The 26,303-nt window shown below is 44.4% G+C and overlaps 1 protein-coding gene across 2 annotated transcripts in view; it reads left to right on the top strand.

Annotated features, from left to right (window-relative positions):
• Window positions 1–11,826: 11,826 nt before the first annotated feature.
• The window catches only part of LOC138284988 (G protein-activated inward rectifier potassium channel 4-like), a 220,565-nt gene continuing 206,088 nt past the window's right edge, over window positions 11,827–26,303 (top strand). For both annotated transcript variants that reach the window (XM_069224380.1, XM_069224382.1), the window contains exon 1: window positions 11,827–12,265. The gene's annotated coding sequence lies outside the window, so the exon portion shown is untranslated. The remainder of the gene's footprint in view (window positions 12,266–26,303) is intronic.

Below are 26,303 nucleotides of genomic sequence, written 5' to 3'. Positions count from 1 at the left end.
ATTTCATTAGGAGATTAATTGAGAAGTTGTATTAATCATTCTTAATTCCTTCCCAGGTACCCAGATGTCTTGAGGCCTAGTTATTTAGTCCATGCTTAAGTTATCCATGGTTACAGTATGACAATGCTTAGAATCATAGTCTAGTAAAGAATAATATGATATAATCTTGATATTGTGTGTTTTAACCTTTTGCTTCCTACAGGTCTCCTTCCCAGCTGTTCCCTACCTAATCCCCTTTTCCCCACTTGGACTCTCTTAGACTCTGTGACATTCTAATCAGAGTATTGGAGCTGTCTTGTGGTGGACATGTTGGGAATGTGCGCAGACCCGGGGATCTGGTGACTCTGACATCAACGCCCACCGGATCAACGCAGCCCCCGTGACTTCATCCTGCCAGCGCTGGATTTCAATGCATTGTCCCCGGGGCGTCCGAAAACCCCGCAACCCGAAAAGGATCCAAGACCAAGCACCGGAAATCGACGCAAAGCCTACCCTGCGTGAAAAATAAACAATGCATCACAGTGTGCGTCCTGAGAAATCGACGGACACCTCCTTGTTTCCATGCATCTCCTCCTCTGCGGTTCATTGCGGAGATTTTGAACTCAAACCCTTTACTTTTTTTTTCTGTTTTGATATTTTTTTATTATTTCCAACAGCACAAGGTCTAAAGCCGTTAACAATTATGCCAGTCACATAGAATAATAAATACAGTTTCTTAGCTGTGGTAGGAGAAGTAACATCGTATATCTACTGGTTATTGGCACCGTAATCAAGTATCGCTGTCTCATGTATACTTGTGAGGGTGGCATATCAGTGCTATAACAGAAGTATAATGACCCTTTTGCTAAGTCAGCTCTGCTATATATCATTATCCCAAGTCATCAACCACAATTCACAATGTAATCAGACAGCGTCTCTTACTATAAGGCCCTTGTGAAGGGAGTGTAGGGTAAAGGAAACCCAACTGGGCGGAAAAAAAACCAAAATAACTATAAAACGTTCCTGGTGTGTACGGTGCAGGGTAGAGAGCATCCCCGGCAAGGCCCTCATACGGGACTCTGATCCCCGAAGGTAGGCAGCTGAGTCGGGGGGAGTGGGCAGTTCGGGATCAGCACCCTTTATACAATGATCAGAGTGTGTCTATGGTGTGTCTACAGGGTGACTGGCTAGTCCAATCCCTCAATGACCCCAAGGGGCAGATAAGAAGACATGCAAGGAAGTGTATGATACTCAAGCGGGCGAGGGCAGAAATAAAGAGAACATCAGAATTTTATTAGTCATGTGAGTCTATTGTGAAATGGCAGTTTGTGTATTGGGAGTGCTCGTTTCTGGTTGGGGTGTTCCGGATGGGCTGGTGTTCTCATTCCCCTGTGGGGTCAGTTTGGTCTCCAGTTTCATCTGATAGGTGCCCCATAGTGTTGCACACCCACCCCACCTCAGGCACGTAAGTTCTGTTCCAATGTGCTAGCTTCCGCTGTGGCCCAGCAGGATACTGCCCGTAGCCAGTCTTTTACATCAGGCGGTTGGGGTGCCTTCCACGACATAGCGATAAGCTGTCTGAACAGTACGAAAGCAAGATCTACAAAATGTATATAATGTTTAGTCTGTTTGTTCCTCTTCGTAATCCCCAGTAGACAAAGGAGTGGGTCCAGCGGGAGGCGCACATCTATTATGTCTGATACGTGTTGTATGATGTGGGTCCATATGCTGTGTATCTCCGGGCATTCCCATGTCATATGTAAAAAAGTGACATCTTCATGGCTACATCTTGGACATAACGGAGTGGTTCCCGGAAATATACCATGGAGGCGATGTGGCGTCAGGTAAGTTTGATGAACATAATTGAAGTGCGTATATTTCAGTCTAGCATTACATGAAACATACCTTACACGCTGTAGCGTCATTCTCCATTGATGTTCGGTTAAGTCAACTCGCAAACAATCATCCCACGAGCCTTGCTACGGGGATGTGGCATGCCCTGTGTCCCCTCAATAGTATGTATAGATTAGAGACTGCCTTTCTCTCCAGTCCTCGTGTTAAAATATAATGTAGTCCATGGTGTGTTATGGGTTCCAGGGAGTCCATCTGCCAGACTTTCCCTATAATTGCTTGCAGTGCCACGTGGGCGAGAAACTGCCCTGCATCCAGATCAAATGTTTCACTTAAGTCCTTAAAAGAACGCAGTCGCCCCTCCTCATAAAGGAGTACAGTAGTCAACCCTCTTTCAATGTGTGAAAGTCATACATTAAAGTGAGGTCTCGTATTCGAGGTATGTTCCATATTGGGAGTCTAGGTGCGTAGTGGAGCGGCTGTCATCTGGGATGGATATATTAAGTCCAGGCTGTCTTTGCTGCATGCAGCAGTAGCCCTGAGTCTACCCTGCACCTATCCGGTGCAAGAAGCCATCGGAGCACCCCTCGTTCCCCTACAGCATACCGTACCATATCTCCCTCTATTGTCTGGTCTCCAGTCAACCAGAACATCATCCATTGCAGTTGTGTTGCTGCATAGTACCGTTCTATGTCTGGGACCGCCATGCCACCTTCAAGCAAAGGGCACTGGAGTGCATCTAGAGACACCCTCTTGCGTCCAGAACCCCATATAAGTGCTATCAGTAGACTGCGTGCCGCCTTAAAGAAGGCCATTCCAGGCGGGATCGGCAATGCCATGAACAAGTAAAGCAATCTAGTGAGAATCAACATTTTGGCAATGGCCGCGCTACCCATAGGGGAGAGGGGTAGGTACATCTAGAAGGATAAAGATTGTCAGGTGGAGGTTAAGGCCCTGCCGTAATTACCTACTACTAGGTCCTTCTCTGCGTGGTACACATTAATCCCTAAATAATGAAAGGTCCCTGTGGCCCACATAAGTCGCCCATTACCTGCCGGCTGGTCCATTATATCGCCAGCCCCACGCAAAGGGAACACACATGATTTGTCCCAGTTTACCTTAAGGCTTGTAACCTCACTGCATTGGTTCAACAGGGCAAATAACTCAGAGAGGGCACCATCGGTCTCCCGCAAATAAATTAAGACGTCATCTGCATATAGAGATGCAATATGCCCCCGTCCATCCACCCAGAGGCCCCAATCTAGTTCTTTCATCCGCAAGCGCAATGCAAATGGCTCCATTGCCAGAGCAAAAAGCACCAGGGAAAGCAAACAGCCCTGATGTGTCCTCCTTTGGATGGGAAAGGAGCAAGGCACCTGGTTGCCAGTGTGGGCCCTCGCTCGGGAGGCAGTATAGAGTAACTGTATTCACTGTATAAAACGGGGACCCAGCCCAAATCGTTCCAGCGTCCACAGTATCGAATGCTTTTTCTAAATCCAGGGACACAGCCACCGGGTGGCCTGCACCCCTGGAAGCTGCATCAATGATATGGCATAGCCCTCTAGTCTTATAATAAGTGGCCCTGTGTAGTACAAATCCATTTGGGTCAGGGTGTATCAAGGTGGAAATCAATGGGAGCAATCTGTTTGCCAGGGTTTTACTTAGGATCTTATAGTCAATGTTAAGCATGGACAGGGGTCGATAGGAGCTCACGTCCAGCGGGTCTCTACCGGGCTTAGGAAGTACCACAATAAGTGCCTCACATAGTGAAGGTGGCAGTTCCCTCCATTGATATGACGCCCTGTACATTTCTAGCAATCGAGGCGCGAGAGTGGCCCCACAGGTAGCATAGAATTAAACTGAGAACCGATCCAAACTAGGGGTCTTCCATCTGGCCATTTGTTGAATCACCAGTCGCACTTCATCCAGTTGTATTGGTTGTTCTGAGTCCTGCCTTTGTTGCTGCGTCAGGGTGGGTAAGGGAAGATCTTGCAGTATTGAGTGATTGTAAAGAGTGGCGGGGGCCGGTGGTGCTGCATATAATGTTTTATAATACTGTGTAAAGGTTTCATTAATTGCCTCTTGGGTATTGACCACCTCCCCCCTATCATTCCAAATTGCTCCCACAACTGCTCGGGGCACCTCTGAGCACAGCAACCAGGACAATGTGCGTCCTGGCTTGTTCCCGTCTCTATGCTTATGAGTCAAGTGCACCTTCCAAGTCTACACAACTCTTCTCGGTATTGACAGCGTTGAGCTAACGACAGCGGGTGTGCTAAGGGGTCAGATAAAGCCTCCTATTCCAGCTGACGTATATCTTGCTCAAGATTCAGTATACTACGCATGAGGGTAGACTTCACTCCCCAAGAGGTGGCCATACAGTGGCCTCGCAAAACCACCTTTATTGCATTCCACTCCACTCTGGGGTCACCTACCGATCCCCAGTTTTGTTGAAAGTACTCTGGGATAGTGGTACCTATTGTAGTTCTATATGCTGCATCCTGCAGGGCCTGCATCCTCCGCCTGAAACTTCCACAATGGAATTGTTGGTTTGGGTTTACCCCACTCAAAAGTAACCCTAAGGGGGTTATGGTCAGATAAAGTTCTGTCCAAGTATTCAGAATCACAGATAGAAGGCCATAGGAGTGAGTCACAGAAGATGTAGTCCAGTTGTGTATGTATTTGATAGCCCGGGTCATAATAAGAGTATTCCCTGTTCTCGGGATGGTGTAACCGCCAGATATCATGTAAACGCATAGAATGGGACCATTGCTGGAAATGCTTATTAGCTTGCAGGCCAGGAGTGTTCAGTAGAGGAGGGGTCGAACGGTGTTTTGTATACAATTAAAGTCTCCTCCCCAGAGACTAGGAGCTCCCAGATCATGTAATAAAGTTGGGGGTCAACTCATTTAGAAAAGTTCCTTGTGCGGTGCTAGGACCATATATAGATGCTAGCATAATGAGATGACCATTTAATTGACCCTCCAACAGAACGTACCTCCCTTCTTGATCTATGTGTTGCCTGACTTTAACAAAGGGCACTTCCAGTGCTATCCAAATTAACGTACCTCTGGCATATGCTGAATGGCCTGTACCATAAATTTGGCCCCTCCAGCGACGGCTAAGCTTAAGTAATTCCCCTTGCGTCAAGTGTGTCTTTTGTAGACAGTTAAAATGTGTCTGTTGCCGCCTAAAGTAGGAATACACTCTGTATCGTTTAATGGGATTATCCATACCCCGATGTTCCAGGATAACATAGCATATTCTACACCATTAGGTCAATAGATAATCTTCCATTCCACCTCCGCCCCCCTCTTCCAAACCCCCTGAAGCCCCCCTCCAACCCGCTTCCTCCCTGACCACCAAGCACTTAAAAGCAGTAAGAACAAAAAAAAACAACTCCCCGAACCCGGGCCTGATCCACAAGTATCATGCCAAAATTCCCAAAACATTCAAACAGTGCAATAAAAACTGCAATATATATGTGTCCCTTCGGTCAAGGCACTGGGCCTTCTGCTCCCGTTCTTCTGGGGGGGTGATGGAAGCTGTGATTGAAGTGCATGTCTGCGTTGTAGGCCCCGGGGGGGATAGAGCATGGCCAAGTCCAGGACCCGGTGAAGGAGTAAACCTAAATGATACAAGACCTAGCTCCGCGGGAACCTCCAACCTGCATCAGTTTCAATGGTTTATTAGGACAATAACAGGATGTCAGTTTTATCAAAGGTCATCTGCCATGCGTGGAGTAAATGTTGGGCATTCTTCTTCAAGCGAATTCCGGGAGGGCAATGGGGTTCCTGTGTCCGCATCAGAAGAAACTGGAGGATTGTCTGCCAGAGCAAAAAAGGGGTTACTAGACAGCTGTGATGCTTCTTTTATTGCCCCCTCTTGCTCCCTGGCTGACTGGGCCCGAGATGGCATCGTTCTGCTGGATTATCATTTGCACCCTTTATCTTGCGGAGTCAGCCAGGTGGCCACTTCTCGGGACTCCTGAGAGGGGTGCATTAGCCCTTTGGCAGATAACCAGGTCCACACGTCTTCTGGGGAGTTGAACACTCGTGTTGCCTCACCATCGATCACCTGAAGTTTTGAAGGGAATAACAGTGCGTATTTATAATTCAGTTCTCTTAAGCGTTGTTTCACTTTAACAAAGGAATTATGCTGTTTCTGCACCTCAGAAGTGAAGTCTGGGTAAGGTGAAATCTCTGCATTGTCGTTATGCCAAGGACCATTAGAGTGGGAGAGTTGTAGAATTAAATCTCAGCCTCTAAAATTAAGGAGACGGGCTACTGTAGGTCGTGGAGGTGCACCTGGGCGTGGGGCCTGATGGGCACTCTGTGGGCCCTTTCAACTGAGAAGAACTTCGAGGGGTTGCCACCCAAAACAGTGTTGATCAGCCATTGTTCCACAAAGAGTTCCATATTAGGGCCCTCCGCTTGTTCAGGAAATCCTACCAGTCTAATGTTGTTGCGGTGAGATCTCCCCTTTGTATCTTCTGCCCGCTTGTGCAGAGCAGACCTCTCCAGCCTCACCTGCGTCATCTGGGCCTGTAGTTCCTGTACTGTAGGGGGAAGGTTAGCAAGCAAGGATTCCGCTCCTTCCACTCGTTCCGCCAAGTTATGATGATCCACCCTGAGTAAATTAACCTCTATGGCTATTGCGTCGATCCTAGCTTCCAGTGACGTTTTCGTGTCCAGAATGGCTTGGAGTACTCTATCAAACTGATCTGAGTGTGATTTAAGCGTTGTGTCTAATAGAACAAGGGTCTGCAGTGCACCTCCATCTCTCAGGGCTTGACCTGGATTGTGCCCAGCGTTTTTGGAGCCTCTAACCTTACCCATCTTTTCAGCGCACCGGAGATCAATACACACCTGATAGTCACAAGTAGTTGCTCCAAGGCATGATCAAGAGCACCAGCAAGGCTGTAGAAGGCCGTGAATAGGGTATATCACCACTCACCTAGGCCTCAATTTGCTGTCCCCTCTGTAGGTTGAGGCCTACTGTGCGGAGTCCCCCTTGTGGTAGAGGCCATATGCATGAGAGGATCCCTCTGCCTCGTTACTGGCCGGTGGGTCACTGCTGGTGTTCAGTAAAGTTCCCAGGTGCCACGAGGAGCCCCTCCAATTCAGCTCAACTGGTGTTATTGCAAGGCCCCCAGGCTGCCACCACAAGGTGCTTCAAAGTTCTCTACTTCCGCTCTCCGCAGCAGTCACACACGCAAGCTGGCAGGGCGTACCCCTCCGCTCACGGGCCTGCAACTCAGGGAGAGAGCCGCCGATCCCAGCACGCGGCCACCTTGCTCTGCACTGGCCCGGCCAGCACTGCTGGCGTCACCAAGCCCCTGAGGAGAGTGCCCACCTTTCCCCTGTAAGTCCGGCAGCAATCCAGCAATCGCTGCCCAATGTGGCCGCCCACACGCGGACGTTTCACTCGCCGGCCCGGAGCGGCTCAAGGCAGGCCCAGCCTTCGAGTCCTCTTAGGCCGCAGTGACTGCTTAGTCTCCGCCTCACTGGGCGCGGCCGTCGGTCTCGAAGGTCCCAGTGTCTTCCCTGGGGCTGTGCTCGAAGCACAGCGCGTTTTGGTCCGCGTCCGGTGCTCTGCCAGGATACAATCCCCAGGGCCTCTAAGGAGCTCCAATTCAAACGTCCGCACCGGCTGCCATCTTCACTCCGCCCCTTCGCAAACCAGGTACTTTGTGCTTGCAAGAGAAAAGTGTTGCTTTTAAGAGACTAAAGACACTTTATATCATTTTTACTGTGATATTTCAACATATACTTATTGCATCTTAATCGTTTTGACCTACATCTTACCAGATAAATATTATCTATTTTTCTAAACACTGTGTGGTGTATTTTGTGGTGTTCTACTGTGTTATTGCATGATCTAGTGCACAAATACTTTACACATTGCCTTCTAAGTAAAGCCTAAATGCTCAGTGCCATGCTACCAGAGGGAGGGCACATGATAATTTGGATTGTGTGTGACTTACCAGGACTAGAGTGAGGGTCCATGCTTGGACAGGGGGTAACCTGACTGCCAAACAAAGGGCCCATTTCCAACTGTGGGTGATTTGAATAAAGAAGGCTGAGCCGACAAGTGCAGAAAGTCTAAAACTGCTGATAGGTAACCATTATCATTGACTACACCAAGGTCAAATAAAGAGGAGTAGGTCAGACAATTCAAACAGATGAGATTGACAATGCAGTGGTGCTCTCACCAAGCCACAAATGGCACAATGGCCAGCATAGATGAACCTACTGGAAGGCAAGTGAGCTGGCGAGATCACATCCACAACATCAGCATATTCAGACCACTCAGACAAATCTGATCATTCTCCATGCATGCCTGGATCCATAAAGAAGTGGACAGGCTATTGAATGATGTTAGAAATTGGATCTCCAAGTATACTCCCTTGTCTGAGCAGGGACCACAATCTTAGGCAGGGTAAGTCTCAACACAACCCAAATTATCCTATGCTCACCCTCTGGTAGCTTGGCACAGAGCAGGCAGGCTTAACTTAGAAGGCAATGTGTAAAGTACTTGTGCAATAAATCATACAGTAACACAGTGAAAAAACACCACACAGGTTTAGGAAAATAGATAATATTTATCCGAAGACAATAAGATCAAAATGATGAAAATCCAATGTATACAAGCAAGTTATGAATATTTAAAGATTAAATCCCACTAAAGTGCTTAGAAACTCAAAAGCTCCAACTGGGGCTACCACAGTATCGTTGCCGGAGTTGTCCAATGCCACAGGCGCCGGTCACGAAGTTGTTCGGACCCCCAGGTACAGTACCTTTGAAAACTAAGACCCAAAGATGTTGCACGGAGTCGTGGAGGTGAATCGTTGCTGGAGCCACAGCAGTGTGAGTCTCTTACAGCATCTGGGGAGGTGAGTCGTCGGTTCCGTACTCAGAGACAGAGGAGGCGAGGCATCGGTTCTGTCTGGTTGCATGGGAAGTTGATGCAGCTCGGTGGTGAGGATTCAGTTCCTTCCGACCCTGTGGAGTCAATGAATCCAGTCGGTCAAGACGTGATGTCACAATCACACTTTGTGACATCAGAGGCGTCGCAGCTACGTTGGACTTGCATTGCAGGCTGCCGTCATTACGTACAGCGAGGTCCACGGAGCAGGGAGAGCTGTGGTGGTGCTGGCGTCACTGAAGTTGTTATTGGCATTGATGAAGTTGGAAAACTAACTAAAAGCTAGCTGGTGAAGTCCTTGTTGACACTGAGACTTCAGAACAGGAGGGAAGCTCAATCCAAGCTCTTGGAGAGCACTTTTGGGGAAGGCAGAGTCCTTCCAGCAAAGTCAGAGGCCAGCAGGCTCAGGGCAGCAGCCCTTCTCCACAAAAGCAGTCCAGATGAGTCCTTTGGGCAGCCAGGCAGTCCCTCTGACAGAGTCCAGGTGTAAATCCAGAAGTGTCTGATTTGGTGGGGTCAGAAACCCAGTTTATATACCAAAAAATGCCTTTGAAGTGGGGGAAACTTCAAAGAGTGGTTTTGAAGTGCAAAAGTTCCTCTTTCAGCCCATTCCTGTCTGCCATGATCCTTGTGAGGGGTTATCAGTCCGTTGTGTGAGGGCAGGCCACTGGCCTTTGAAATGTAAGAGAAAGCCCCTCCACCCTTCCTGCCCAGTGGGACCCATTCAGTATGTAAGTGAATGCAGATGTGACCGAGTGTACTGTTATTGTGGCTGTCTTGGTGGAATGGACAAGGGGAGCTGTCAACCAGCACAGACCAGACGTGGATTGGAGACAGGCTGTAAGGAACAGATGGCAGTAAATGCAGAGAAATGCCCACTTTCTAAAGGTGGCATTTCCAAAATAATAATATTAAATCCAACTTCACCAGTAAGCAAGATTTTCTATTACCATTCTGGCAATACTAAATATGACAGTAGTGGAAATTAATTTATGAGTTTTTTCAGTACCAGGACATGTAAAACACATAAGTACATTCCCTGCCTTTTACCTACATAGCATCCTGCCTTATGGGTTACCTATGGCCTACCTTAGGAGTGACTTATATGTAGAAAAAAAAGAGAGTTTAAGGCTTGGAAAGTAGTTTTAAATGCCAAGTCGAAGTGGCAGTGAAACTGCACACACAGGCCTTGCAATGGCCGGCCTGAGACATGGTTAAAGGACTACTTATGTGGGTGGCACAATCAGTGCTGCAGGCCCACAAGTAGCATTTAGTTTACAGCCCCTGGCTCATGTAGTGCAATTTACTAGGGACTTATGGGTAAATTAAATATGCCAATTGGGTAGGAACCAATGTTACCATATTTAGGGGAGAGAGCATAAGCACTTTAGCACTGGACAGCTTGGGTAAAGTGTACAGAGTCCTAAAACCAGCACAAACAGGGTAAAAAAAATGGATGGATGCAGGCAAATGGTTGGGAGATGACCACCCTAAAACTTCCAGGTCTAACAAATAACCTGCGTCTGTGGACAGTCAAGGCCCATCAAGAACCCCTGGAATTTCCTGTATTGTTGAGGAAACTGACAAGTGGGGGAAAATAGACCCAGGGACATCTGCTTGTGACAGTTAGAGCATGGCTTGAAGTGTGTCCCCTTTGGAGAAGACATTTCCTCAGTATGCTGAACTTTTTGGAATTTTGTTAAGTTAGTAAAGTAAAGTTGGCAGCGGAGCTCTAGAACCGTGTAGAAGGGTGCAGAAAAGATGGACTGGTGGCAGTGTACAGGTATGGTGCCTTTATGTTGTTGTGTGTCATCACCTCTTGAGGTAGTGCAGAGTCAACGTGAAGTCTAATGGCACCACGTGCCACTGCATGAATGCCATTGCAAGTTTCGAGATCCACTCTGACACCAGGGAAGATTTACAAGGTGAGGAATCTGCAGCTAGGTGGAGTGCTTCAGGGTATACTTCTATATGGTGTTTGCAAAGTCCCATATACTGTTGGGTTTGTAGAAGAACTCCCCTGTTGTTTTTTGAGTCTCCCAGTCTGGTAACAGAAAGCGGCCGCAGAATGCAGGAGCGGATCAGAAGACATTATAAACATACAGGTGACAAGTTTGAGGACTTCGTCAAAGTATTATACGGAGAATTTAGGATGCCTTGCAGGGGACTGCAGCAGTCTTGGGTTACAAGCGGCTTGGTGTGGATATTTCAGAATGGTAAGCAGCTGTAGGCTGGTGGTGCTGTGGTCACCATAATGAATGAGAATTGTGGGTGGTTTATAGGGTGTGGAAAATCCCATTTGAGCATCCACGTGCTCATACATGGTACGATAAATATAAAGTATTAAATTCCATTTATGCATGGCACATGTATATAAAAAGTGTGTCTGCTAAGAGTGATATGGATAAAAGAATGTAAGTAACTACCAAAACACAACCTTGAACGCTATTGGTTGGATGCACTGAAAATAGGCTTGTCAAAGATTTCTTTTATTAAACGTTCTCTATCTGAAAGTTGTAACCTTGGATCTTGCTAATTTATGTGCAAACCACGTGTTGCATCAGATGACAGTGGGTGACCTACCAAAAACCTTTCAAGCAATAAATATTACGTCACATAAAGGTGAAAAAGTAATTCCCAATATGGTTCAATCCAGTGCCCCCAGAAAGAAAGCAGTGCTTCAGTTGTGAAATGCTCGAGACAGTTGAGAAATGCTTGAGACAGCAGAGCCAGCTCTCCGCTGTCGTTAAATACCCAATGGAAGGCGAATTATAGGTGTTGCCTTATCTTTAGCATTCAAATCCACTGCCAATTTGTTTATGATTCCTATTTTGATCAAAGCCAACCTGGTAAATACTCATCAACCTCCAAAGCCAACCTGGTAAATGTGGCAACAGCAGGGGCGCCTGGTTCTGTTTCATGACGGAGACCCCAAGTGTTCATGACGGAATGATTTCAGGAGGAGAGCCTGGTCATGTGGCTCGATTAAGAGGATTAAAGTGCAAAACAGAGCCGGCCGCTTTCTCTACCCTGATGTCAGGTAATCCCCGACTAGCGGAGCTATTGAAAAATACCAACAGCAAAGACCTTACTCTGTAAATCGTGCCGCGCATAGCAGAGAAAATAAACTTCCAAAGATTAACCGTGTAGGGTCTGCGCGCGGCGCCCGATGAGCGGTCCCAGCCTCCCCGATTAAACCATCTCCGAGTAATTCTGTCTGACATTGAGGCAGATTAATCGGTGACCTCCTGCGATGGAGCACTGCTCTCCCTATCTCCGGAGCCCTGGTCTGCTGTGATCGACACACATACCCGTGCATGGAAGTTAAACGATTCCAAACTGGATGGGGGTAAGCGCTGGGTCCAGTCCTCCTGTCATCATCCATTGGGTGAACCACCACAGAAAAACTGGTCCATGCCAGCCCTGCCAAAAGCGAAAGAAGAAAAGGGATGACTGTTCTTGGGGTAGCCTTTCGCCCCGTTAGTGACTCCCCTGCAGGGAAAATGAGGTACGTCTGTCTCCTCTGGGCCTGTCCAGCTTTCCAGTAGCACAGGGCGTTTTCCATACAATAGCGTCTGCTGTTGAAACCTCTGTAGAGAAGGTTTCAATCATCTTGAGAGATACTCAACTGTTCATCCCTCTGGTATTGATGAAGTGAATCCCGACGGGTGGAGTGATATTTAACACCACGAAACTATAGAAAATGTTTGGATTTTGCTAAGAAATTATTAATTATTAGCTGTGCCTAGACCAGCATTGCAGAGTGAAATCCTAGTGTATAATGGACTCGGTGGGTACTACTTGAATAACAATTGAGACACTTTATAAGTATTAATGCACATTAGGCAGGATGTTTGTGTATTTATCATTGCTGATACTCCATGCCTAAATAAAGTGCAAACGTGCATTTTTCATGGGGAACATCACTTACTCTGAGGAGAAGTCCTAAAACTACACCCCACATCATAGGAATTTCCCTCTTTTTCACTCTGAAAGCTGCTTACACCTGTGTTTCTAGGGTGGGAAAGCTACTTGCAAGAATTATGCTGATGCCAAAAAATATGTATTATGGTTGTTCACCGGCCTTTGCTCACCCAGGCGTGTTCGCAGTCCCGCTCAAAATAAGCACATGTGAAAATGTCACCTAACTAGGTTATTTCCAAACTTGTAACTGTATCACATGACACAAAATTTCACCAGAGCCAATTCTGTAATTAAGGATGTTAGAATTTACTTTTGAAATGTGTTTTTGGCTGTAAAAATGCCTCTCAGAGACGTGAAGGTGTACTGCGTTAGTTGGGTGAGAAATTGCTACAGTCTTGCTTTTCATTGGTTACTGATATTTGTAATATTAGCATTATTAATGTGGTCTACAGGTGCCAGCATGGAAAGTTACCAGAAGGAGCAGTTAAAGATACTCACAACTGACCAAGAACAGCTATACAGCTCCGTTTATTTTGCCCTGTTTTTTCGTCATCTTGTGATCTTGTGTGTCTAGTCTGAAAGGCTAAATGTCAACCTTTCATATCCAAGCATATTAAGGATAATAGCAATGGTGCCACCTTTTCCCAGTTTAAGAAGAATTTATATTTAGTATTCTTAACCTGGGTTTCACGTTGCCTACTGAGGGGGTTCACACTTGTTTAGACCATTTAATAATATGAGCAGATTAATACATTTAATATACATAAAAAAGCAAAATGGAAAATTGAGTTTCAAAACACTCTGTAAATGTGAAGGGATTTGAAATTGGAGGCTGAAAGCTAAGTTAGTATGGCTAGCTTGTTTCATGGGATAAGCGCAGCTACAGTAAGCGGAATTGGGTTGTCTCAGTTGAAGACAAGCTTGTAAAAGGAGCAAAAAAGACAAAGTGATGTTCATATTTTAGGAATAAAACCACATTTTGAAAAGCTCTTTCATAATTTCTGTATATGTTTGTCATATACCTGTTTCTGTATTTTATGACGTTCAAATTGTAGACAGTGCTTAGGACGGATTCCCCAGCTTCCAGTGGTACATCAGTGAAAACAACCACAGTGATATGAACCACATTTAATGAGTTATATGGAATATCATGAAATACATGTTGAATACTTAATATAATCGTTTTTTAAGTATAGTTTACTGTTGTAGTTTACCATTTCAAATCATTAAACACAAGTGGTACCTTTACCAAATTTAAGAATACTCGTTTTATCAACCTTGGAAGGATTTAAATATTTGTGAAAAGCTTTTCAAACTGAGTAGTGCCTGTCACCTATAGAGCTCCAAGAGGATAAAAGTTGCCTTTCCAGGGACTCACACTTGTTTTCACAGCCCAGATTCAAAATTGTGTGACCCCTCTTCCCAGTCACTCCCAAAGCATTTTGAATAAACTTTCAGTGAACGACTTTCTAGGTGTGTAGTCCTCATACACCAGAAACCAAATATAAACCATAAAAAGAACAGTTCCTCTACCTTTTGCTTTTCATTACTTTTAGTAAGGACAAAGGGCCTCATTTACAAGGCCTTTGCGCCATTGTTGCATCATTTTTGTTTCCCAGTGGTGGCGACAGCAATGCTCTACACTGCTCCAGATTTACAAACTGACACATTGGGCCAAATGAGTCAATTTGTAAACCCTTGCGTCACATTATATCTGCACCAGGTATAATATAGGCAGGGTAGGCATTCCCACGCAGAACTGACGCAGTGAAATTTACAACATTTCACTTCATCACTCTACAACTTTACTGGGTCAGAATTTTACCGCCTGCTCAGAGAAGGTATAAAATGGACACAGGGCTTTTCTTAATGGGGGCCTCCTTGCATTGCTGGAGTAGCATCATGTTTTTTTTTTACAGTAATCCAACAATGCACAAGTGCAGCGCCAACAGATGTGTCAGAATTTCTGACGCATATGTGAAAAAGTGTGCCATGAAGCTCTGTATTGTAAATACAGCACATACATGGGATCGTTAATGGATCATAGGGCAGCACAAGGAATCTGACGTATTGGGCTGATGCATCAGACCCTTGTAGGTGAGGCCTAAAATTTCCTCTATTTAAAGTATATTTGTTATGTTTCAAAGAGCAAAATTATTACAAGGCATTCCTAGCGCACAATGTTTTGCACTTTGTGAAATTGCAAGAACATTTCTTATGTACTCATCGAAAGTTTGTTACTTTTTATTCCTCCCTTCCCCCTACATTTAATTGGTTTTTTTTCCAACCACTTTTGAAACCTTTGCCCACATAATGTTTTTTAGTTAAACTGGACAAAGCTTAAAGAATATTTCACTAACTAGGTGTACACAAATTTTCCCAAAATCCCAAACCCTTATATTTGTCAGGAGAAAACAAACATTTATGCAGCTCTTACATGACTGTGAGATTTGGAGAGTTGCGTTTTTTGTCTGTTTGTAGGGAGGTAGAAATGGACTTCGTCCTATGCGCGTCTTTGGCCAGAGTGCATACATTTTGCATTCCTGCAATATGGAGCAAATGTTCTTTTCCACCATTTTGTTGCTTTTTGAAATTTGAAAGATGAAACTACGTTTGAGTTAAGATCAGTTTGCTCTATTTCTTTTTATAAAAGCAGCATAAACGGTGAAAAACTGGTTTGCAGCTTCATTTTGTTTAAATGGATTATTTAGGGATCAGGTAATACCCTTGTCTTTACAGATGAAAAATGAACTATGAGCAATAAATGTAAATCTTAGTGCAAGATTTTTTGCATAATAGTTTTCTTTATTTTCTGTGGTGCAAAAATATTTATGCATCAACAACTGTAGGAGAATCTGGTTGCTCCAGCCCCTGTTGGATGCACAGCACAAATAGTAGAAGAAGAGCTTTTGCTCCAGTTTGCACCTACGTAAATATCACTACTTTTGGCCCCCAAAGGAATAAACATCTGGTTCACTTGGTAAAGGGTTAAAATTAGCAGCTGAGGAGTTGCAACAGCCCCACAGCACACATTCTGGTTTTATTTTTGGGACAAAAGCACGCCCTGTGATGCTCCCTTGTGAACAAATACAATATGGTCAAAATGGCTTTAATATTTATTTTACATTTTTTTACATAGTGCCAACGTATTCGTTTTACAAAATGCTAATTACGGGTGGAAATCTACACAAATCACAGATTTCCGTGCATCATGTACATTCCGCTGGAGTAAGTGTGGCAGAAATGTGCATTTGCGCGTGCATTTTTCTTAACTTCTTTTTGACATAGAGAATACGTTCCCTTCAGGAGAAATCACTTTCTTACACCCACAGAACAAGCACTGGGCGGGGGCAATGCTACGAGGAGCATGTCAATCACAGTAGCACTATTATCCCAACCGGAAGAAGGGTAAACAATTTAAATCTTTGTAAATAGGCACACAGGTTATGACACTTCCAGCGGTGACATCTCTGGATCTCCCTTGGGCAAATACGTGTCCAACGCAAAACCCAAAATGTGTATAAAAGCCACCACATTTGAAGATTTTTTCCATGCAGTACGCGGAATTGATATTAGGAAAATGCACTTATCTTGAAACTCAAAATCAGATTTTGGGAATTTCTACCACAAATTCAAGTTGCGCAATAGTGAGCTGCACAAAGATCTGATCCATGACAGAGGGTTCGGCTGGATCACAAAACATTTTGACTAGTCCTATTTCATGTCTTTGGTGGTAAGTTAGGGTAGTGATTGTTGTTGCAGACACCATACTGCATTACGAAAGGAGTTTTTTTGTGGTGTTATTTTGTAACAAGAATGTTTGTGCATATTAGTTGTGGTGTATTTTATTGTGGTAGTGATGTGGTCTTTTGAGTTTGTGCTGTGCTGACTATGTGTTGCAATATAGCAATATGATGTGCTGTACTGTAGTTATTGTATGGAGTTCTGCTTTGACTATTTTGTTGTGTTTTGCCTAGAAATGTTTTTATTATGTTGTTAGGCTGCTTGTATATTATTGTATTATGTGCTGTTGTTTACTTTAGATGTCCACACATTCTGGTACAATTCCAACCAAGAGCAGTGCATGCATTATATTCCCTGGGACATGCACCCATTTAACTGCACTGAATGTGGTTAAAGTAGCTCTGATGCAGCTCTCAAACTACTTAAGATACCACCTGGCCTGAAGTTGAGACAGAGACTATGGGCCTGATTTACAGTTTGGCGGATGGGGTTACTCTGCCACAAGTGTGACGGACATCTCGACTAATTTATTACGATCCTATTACATCCTATAAGAATCGTGATACAGCGGACAGGACATCTGTCATGTCTGTGATCGAGTAATCCTCAAGCTTTGTGTCTTAAGTTAGCATTTGGAATGCTAATTTTATATGATAATGTTTTGATTTTTAAAGACAACTTGATGCCTGCTGCATGCACATTGCCATTGATGTTTTAACATATTACTCGTGGAAGGTCTGTTTTTTGCTGTGGGGTTTCAATCCATTTTTGAACAGGGGATTGTTTTGAGTGTCCATAGGGCACACATGGGCTATTGGGCTTGAAGTGTGGTGGGTGAGGTCTTTTGCCACTGGTGTTCTAGAGTCTATCCTATTATGACTCTTGTTAGACTTGACAGCCTTAGGGTGGTCACCCCTAACTTTTTGCCTGCCTCCCTCCACTTTTTGGACACTGTTTTTGCTGGCTTTTAGACTCTGCACACTTTATCACCGCTAACCAGTGCTAAAGTGCATATGCTCTCTCCCTTTAAACATGGTAACCTTGGATCATACCTGATTGGACTATTTAATCTACTCATAAGTCCCTAGTAATGTGCACTATATGTGCCTAGGGCCTGTAGATTAAATGCTACTAGTGGGCCTGCAGCACTGGTTGTGCCACCCACTTAAGTAGCCCCTTTAGCTTGTCCCAGGCCTGCCATTGCAAGGCCTGTGTGCAGTTTCACTGTCACCTCGACTTGGCATTTAAAAGTACTTGCCAAGCCTAAACCTCCCCTTCCTCCACATATAAGTCACCTCTAATGTGTGCCCTGGGTAACCCCTAGAGCAGGGTGCAGTGTGGGTGAAAGGCATGACATGTACCTGTGTAGTTACATGACCTGGTAGTGTAAAACTCCTAAATTCGTTTTGCACTACTGTGAGGCCTGCTCCCTTCATAGGCTAACATTGGGGCTGCCCTCATGCAGTACTGAAGTGGTAGCTGCTGATCTGAAAGGAGTAGGAAGGTCATATTTAGTATGGCCAGAATGGTAATACCAAATCCTGCTGACTGGTAAAGTTGGATTTAATATTACAATTCTAGAAATGCCACTTTTAGAAAGTGAGCATTTCTTTGCACTTAAATCTTTCTGTGCCTTACAATCCACGTCTGGCTGGGCTTGGTTGACAGCTCCTTGTGCATTCACTCAGACACACCACAAACACAGGGTACTCAGTCTCACTTGCATACATCTGCATTTTGAATGGGTCTTCCTGGGCTGGGAGGGTGGAGGGCCTGCTCTCACACAAAGGACTGCCACACCCCCTACTGGGACCCTGGCAGACAGGATTGAACCGAAAGCGGACCTGGTGCGCTTCTTAGCCACTCTTTGAAGTCTCCCCCACTTCAAAGGCACATTTGGGTATAAAATAGGGCCTCTGCCCTACCTCCTCAGACACTTGCTGGAGAAGAAACCTGAACCAGAACCTGCATCCTGCCAAGAAGAACTGCCTGGCTGCCTAAAGGACTCACCTGACTGCTTTCTACAAGGGACTGCTGCCTTGCTGTTGGCCTCCTGCCTTGCTGAACTCTTGTCTGGCTGTAAAAGTGCTCTCCAAGGGCTTGGATAGAGCTTGCCTCCCGTTCCCTGAAGTCTCAGGACCAAAAAGACTTCTCTTTTTCATTTGGAATCTTCGTGCGCCGAACATTTCGACGCACAGCTTGCTCCGCGGCGAGAAAAACGCCGCACACCGACGCTGATTGACGCAACGCCTTCAGGACGACCGGAACTTTGACGCACGGACTCGCAAGGACAACGCCGCCCGACTTCCAGAGGAGAAATCGACGCAACGCCTGCCGTGAGAGCGAAACTTTGACGCACAGCCCAGCGGAGCGACGCGCAGCCGGAAAACAAGCAGGAGAATCCACGCACAGACCCCGGGACATCTGGTAATCCCACGACCCACAGAAAGAGACTGTCCGCGTGCCGGAAAACGACGCACGACTTCCCCGCATGAAAAATAACGACACAAGTCCGTGTGTGCAGGGGAGAAATCGACGCACACACCATTTTTCCACGTATCTCTTCTTCTGCGGCCCTTTGCGGAGATTTTCCACTTAAACCAGGTACTTTGTGCTTGAAAGAGAAGTTGTTTGCTTTTTTAAGACTTAAGACACTTTATATCACTTTTCAGTGATATCTCTACAATTTCACATTGCATCTATTTTCGTTTTGGCCTACAATTATCCTGAAAAATATTATATATTTTTCTAAACACTGTGTGGTGTATTTTTCTGGTGCTATATTGAGTCATTGTATCACTTATTGCACAAATACTTTACACATTGCCTTCTAAGTTAAGCCTGACTGCTCGTGCCATGCTACCAGAGGGTGGGCACAGGATAATTTTGGATTGTGTGTGACGTACCCTGACTAGAGTGAGGGTTCTTGCTTGGACAGGGGGTAACCTGACTGCCAACCAAAAACCCCATTTCTAACAACTCTGCAAACTTGGCTAAGTGCAACCTTTCTGTAGTCAGCCTTCAGAGCAGCAAGGGCAGCTGGGGGAGGTAGTATGGCGTGCACAAGCTCAGAACTCAAGTCATCGACCAGATACAATGACTAATGTCTTAACCAGTGCTTCTCTTTTGAAATACACAGATATTACTCAATACTAAACAATTCAAACCAGAATACAGGGCAGTACTCATGATCATGATTCTCTTTGGGGCTCTACACCTTGTAACCACTTTTCAGTGCTCTCACCTACCTCTGTGAACCTAGTTGGATCGGTGCCCCAGTCAAACCATGATAGAAGCAGGAATAAGGTGAGGGATTGTATTTTAGGTCAAAGGTCGCCACTGGGTAGTTATAGTTAGGTCTGTGTTTCCACAGGAAGAGGTTTTTTTTCGGTTTGCTTATAACTGCGGTGCTGTTTGATGAACCTACACAAAATCTTTCCCAAAAAATCCTTGCCCGCCTCAGCTCATTCCTGCAAAGTTTCAGGGCGATCTGTCAAACAGGTACCAGGAAAAAAGGGGGTGTCCTAAAACCAAATCTCCTCATGCATTTTATATAGACTTTTTTAAGAAGCACTGCCGCAAAAACTGCTGAACTGAATTACACCAAATTTGACAGGACGCTAGATCTTTGCCCCAATGATTTAGTGTAAATCTATTCAGTAGGTTTTGAAATATTAAGGTACAAAAATATTTGTAGATCTGGACAGTTGTGTTAGAGGCGCTCTTGCAAGACTCCCTCAAAATCAGTTTAAAAAAATAGAGCCTTCTGATTGGCCCAGGGGACTTTTTCTCCCATGCACAATTCGCTGTGACGGGAGGCGCACTCTAAAGGGAGCGAGTACTCTGATCGGCTGCCTTCAACATGGAGAAAAATGTTGCAGGCAGACATTACAGGACTTGGGTCCTCCGTCCTGAGTTTTAAATAGAAAAAGTATATAATGGGGCACAGTAGGGATACCCGGCCCCTGTAGTTGTTGTGGGGGGCAAATACAAATATTTTTTAAATAAAAAGTTGAGATCCTGAGAAACTCCTTTCGGAATTGTGCCTTTTTTTTGTAAAAAAAACACAACAGCCAGCATTTTCAGTTAAATACATTAGACCCGAGGTGGGCCATAGCTGGGGGTCTACAATATATGTATATTTATGGGATGAGGGGACTGGGGCCCCTGTCTACTATCCACACAGGGCCCCAGAGACCCAATCCTCCAGGGCCAAATGTTTATTAGTGGGGGCAGCCATAAATGGCCCCCAGGGACCCCATCCATTGGGGCCAAATTGATGGAAGAGGGGAAGGGGCATGCAGGCTTCCTCCCTGTGCCTCTCTTAAGCCCAGAGGACCCCATACCTCGGGCCAAAAGAAACAAAGAGGAGGGTGTGCAACCCCAATCCTAGGGCCAAGATACAACACTGTGACCCGGGAGCACACCCCGTGAACACTGTAGGTTCCTGCTTGAGAGAGTGCAGGCATACCCTGGACCCACTAGAAGCCAAGTGGGATGGGGTCCGTGGGGCTACTAGGTGCTCGATGATGGGGGCTGCATGCCCCCATCCCCTTACTAAAACAATACGGCCTTGAGGCATAGGACCCTGAGGCCCTTGGTGGCTCACTGTCCCCCTCCCCTTATTTTAAAAACAGATATTGGGTCCCCAGGACTACTAGTGGCTCAGGGACGGGAACTCTTATAAAAATAAAATATGAGTGTCCTAGGTGGGCACCTGGACACCCATAGTAACTTTCCTTGAATTTTCAGTGAATAATAAATGAGCTATAAAATAAAGTTACTAGCTCTAAGCATGAACAAGGACGGATGGCTGAAAGGTGTTGCTGAGCTGGGGAATGCACTATCTTGAGCGCATGTTTATTTCACCTTTGACACAGTGTGTTTTGGTATAATTAGATGCAGGGCACTACGTCCATCGAAATGTGGGAAAGCTGTGGAGAAAAAGCAGTGTTTTATATAAATATATAAATATATATATGTAAAACTGAAAATATGTCATTCCTCCTAGGCATAAAAGAGACCACACTCCAAAGTTCTTAGATGCAAAAATAGATTTAATGGCGACGTGTTTCGATCAAATGATCTTCTTCACAGCTAGGAGGAATGGCATATTTTCAGTTTTACAATAATTTCTGCCGGTGGCCGTGACATGCACCGACCCGAGAAGTGGAAGAAGCTGGGTTATACCGGGAACCTTTCTAAAATATATATATATATACTTTTATATCAAACAAAACCCTTTCAGGCTTAGCGTGATGTATAGATAATGGAAAAAAGCAGAGTGAACTAAGCGTAGTTCCCAAGCTTAGGTGGAGACCAGCTCCAGTAAGGAGCATCCTACAACACAAGCCACACTCTAGATTTGCTCACCTCAAATGCCTGATTTTCTAGTAAGGTTTTTAAGCATAGGATTAGCACAGTGAATACATGCCGAGCTAGAAAGGGACAGTCTTTTACCATTTGACATCAAAATATTCAAGCATGGGATAGGCACAGTGCCATTCTCACCAGATTCCAAAGCTATAATACTGGGCCTGGATTGGTGAAAGGCTTTTGTCATTTTACAGCTCAGTGAGGATGGCACTATGCCAATCCTATGCTGGCTAAGCTCTGCGGCAAACCCCTGCCATGCATGGATGAAGACCCTGCGTGGCGGGAGGTTGGGTGGTTATAGGAGGTATGTTGGCATGCCCCCAAGAGGGCTAAATTAAAAACAAGTGAAGGAAACCACACTTGTTTTTTTTTAATTTTCTGTGGATTTGTGGATCCTCTGAAAAGTGTGCTGAACATTTTAAAAAAAATCTTTTTTGCCCTTGCGGGATGCCAGGGGGACCCCAGCACCAAGGCTAGGGGGTTAGGATAGTCCTACCATGCCACCTTTCCTTTTTTTATGTTTTCTTTTGAAACTTGGCTAAAGCTAAGTCCCAAAATGGCTGCCAGCACTTCCTTGTTGAAGTGTTGGCAGCCAATCAGATCTCAGCACAAGATCTCCGGGATCAGTGGAGCCTCCATGTCCCTAGATATATATATTTATTTTTCCTTTAATATATCTAAAACTATAGAACTGATTTACATCAAATCACAAAAAAACACCCTTTCAGGACCAAAAACTTGAGTTGTAGTTGTGTTCAAAATCCCTATAGGAAAATGCATGGGGAAAACGCGTTTTGGGATGCCCCCCTTTTTCTCGGCCTTGCTTGACAAACCACCTCAAAACTTTCAAGACAGCAGCTGAACTAACTGTTGTATTAGCTTTGAAAATGTTGTGAAGTTTCGTCAAACAGCATCAAAGGTATTAGCAAAACAAGGAAACACTTTTCCTATGTAAACTGGGTGCTAACTATCACTACCTGTTGGCGACTGCAACTAGATTCTATCTATCTATCTATCTATCTATCTATCTATCTATCTATCTATCTATCTATCTATCTATCTATCTATCTATCTATATATCTATATATATATATATATATAAAAAAAATCAGAGGGCATATGTCCATATGGAATGATGACTGATCTGAGAACAACACTGCTTCACACATGATGTCTTTCCAAATACTTTCATTTCCTTTTCAAACAGGAATGAATTCTCTTATTGTAGTAAAGCAGATTACAATGACTGAAGCATCAGATGTAAGGTCCAAAAGAGCCTTTCTTTCACCTTTATTCAAATTACGTTTACCATGACATTCATGATTTGATTCACTGTCCTTAATAACCAAGCTTCGAAACTCATCAATTACATTATCGCTCTGTAGTGCAAGAGTGAATTGTGATCTCTCTCTCAACCCACTTTCTCGTGCAGCGCTCCTCCCTGGACCTCTCTTGGGCCACTGCCCATTCTGAAAAAATGAAAAGGAAACTTTTAATTGTTTTGTTTGTAATGCATCCCGTTACCCTTTTAAGAAAAACAGGCTGCATTACAAAAAACTATTTTATTTAAAAGCAGTCACAGACATGACGGTCTGCTATTCCCATCAGGCCACCATCCCTGTGAGTGCTGGCCATTCCCAATAGGGTCGCAAATTGTGACCTTCCCCATGAATATTGATGAGGTAGGTCATTCGCGACTGAAGAGAAGAACATAGAGACTCTTCAGAAGGTGATCGTTCTTCTGTTTATTTAAGATATAAGTACGGAAGACACCCCAGCCTGCCGATCTGCTCCCAGTCTCCCTTCACTCCTTCAACCGTCGCCGTCACCTTGGTTACACCCCCAAGGTTCTCGACAAGCACATTCTAAGTATAGAATGCCACACATCTTCCTTTCATTATCAAACCAAAACATAAGAAAATAAGTCACATAAGAAATTCAACGATTATAACTATTAAGAATAGCTAAGTACAGAATTAGCTCATAAGAACATCTAAGTACAGAATTAAATTACAGCAATACCTGCTATAAAAAGTCATCTAGAATGTTAGGGCGTCTGATAATCCTTGAACGTTTCCGTAATACCCTGTGATCATCATCATCATCACCCCTTCCTCCAACATCATTTCTCACAGACTTCTTCCCCCCACATCCGGTTTTGATTTTCACAACTCTTCCAACGTGTCATACCTTATGATCTTCAGTCCTTACAGCATTTCCCATGACCTTTATCACTTTGAGGGGAACAGAAAACTTTGAATGATCCTTTGAAAGACCAAGACGAGTACTTCTCACTCTGACAAGATCTCCTACCTGAATCACTATTTTCTTTGCCGCCTTTTGCCTATCAAACCAAATCTTCCTTTCAGCGACCTTTTTGAGTTCCCTCTCACATTTTTGCTTATCATTACTCAAGAATTCTGATTTTGAATCCACTTTGTCATTTATGCACGAAGGACACATCAGAGTGTTTGGCTTTCTTCTCCTGAACAACTCAAATGGTGAAAACCCAGTAATCGTATGTGGGGTTAGTCGATAATTCTTAACCTTGCACAATAACTCTTCCTTCCAACACCTATTATTCGCCACCGCCATTTGGATAGTTTCCTTCAGTACCCTATTTAGCCTCTCCACCATGCCATTTGTTTCTGGATGGCAAAGAGAAGCTTTTTGTGCTTAATGCCCCTGTCACTCAGATACTGTTCCATGCTCTGCGAAACGAGCTGCACACCATTATCGGTGAGTATAGAAGGAAACCCTTCCCGGTCAAAAACTTGATCAAGAAAATGTATGACATCACAAGTTTCTATAGTAGTAGTAATCCCAATTTCAGGCCATCTCGAAAACATATCCGCTAACACCAACACATGTTTGTCAGTGCTGGAATGTTTGATAGGACCCAAAATGTCAAATGAAATTTCTTGAAGGTTCTTTTGGCAATTCTCTCACTTCGATTGGTTGAACCCTACAGGTTAATGCTTTATCCGCTCTAGAACACTTCACACACTCTCTAACACTGCGCTCAATGTGAACATCCATCCCTGGCCACCAATACATGAGTCTCAACCTTTTCTTGGTTTTAGAGATTCCAGGGTGACTCACATGAGCCATAGAGATTAATTCATCTCTCAACTTTCTTGGTGGAATAGGCTTAGTCCCTCTCAATACCAAATCACCATGTGAGGATAATTCATCCCTGACTCTCCAGAATCCACTTAATCGCTGATCATTCTTCTCAGTACCATCCCATCCCTTTCTGATCTTCTCGACAACCTGTTGTAAAACCTCATCACCAATCAACTCTGTCAGCCACTCGCTTTCTTTGATTATCCCTTCTCTGATCACAGACACATCAAAATCATCATCATCACGCATAAACTCATCCTTAGGTTCCAAATCATCATTAATTAATCTTGAACAACAATCAGCAATGTTATTCTTCGCCCCTGGTGTATACTTGACTTCAAGATTAAATTCCTGTAGTGCCACCAGCCACTTTCTAATCCTGCCAGATACAGCATCTAAACCCTTTTTCTCAACAAATTCTTTCAAAGGTTTATGATCTGTTCTTACCAGAAATTTACTACCCCAGACAAACTTCCTCAGCTTATTCACCGCCCAAAACACAGCTAATGCTTCCTTCTCAATTACAGAATAATTTAACTCTGCTCCCCTTAAACACCTTGATATGAAAAGTATGGTTCTCTCAACCCCATCATGTGTTTGCATCAAAGCAGCACCAAGCCCCTTGGCACTAGCATCTGACATAATTACAGTATCTTGCCCAGGTTCAAAACTCTGCAAGCTAGAGGCAAACCTAAAGCTTTGTTTCATACCCACAAACTCATTTTCACATTCCTTGCTCCATTGAAAGGTGACACCTTTCCTCACAAGTTCTCTCATAGATTTTGTTTAATCTGCAAAACTGTCAACGAACCTGCTGTAAAATTCAGCCATGCCAAGAAACTTAATTACTTCTTCCTTTGAAGAAGGACTCGCACGATTGAGAATTGTGTCTATTAAGTCTTTCTTTGGTTCAATACCTCTGGAGGAAATCCTGTGACCAAGATAGTCAATCTCATCAAGGTTAAATTTACATTTGTCCGCCTTCAACGTTAGACCACTCTCCTTCAGTTTCCTCAGAACCTCACATACCCTCTCGTTGTGTTGCTCTTCATCCTTGCCATACACTAAAATATCATCTTGATATATCTTGATTCCTCAAACTCCTTTAAGTACTCTTTCCATGGCACGTTGAAACAGAGCCGCAGCTGAAGCCAGACCAAAAGGCATACGGATAAACTTATAAGTACCAAACGGAGTAACGAGCGCCGTCAAATCTTGAGATTCTTTATGCAACTTTATCTGATGATATGCAGAAGTCAAGTCTATAGAAGAGAAACATTTTGCATTTTTCAATGAAGATAACATTTCCTTAATGTTAGGCAAGGGATAAGCAAGATGAAGGCACTCCACAAATCACTGAAGAAACACTGTACCAT

The sequence above is a fragment of the Pleurodeles waltl genome, chromosome 3_1 (genome assembly GCF_031143425.1).
Source record: "Pleurodeles waltl isolate 20211129_DDA chromosome 3_1, aPleWal1.hap1.20221129, whole genome shotgun sequence".
NCBI classification, from domain to species: domain Eukaryota; kingdom Metazoa; phylum Chordata; class Amphibia; order Caudata; family Salamandridae; genus Pleurodeles; species Pleurodeles waltl.
Note: the sequence above shows the minus strand (reverse complement) of the source record. Positions and strands in the feature narration are given on the sequence as shown.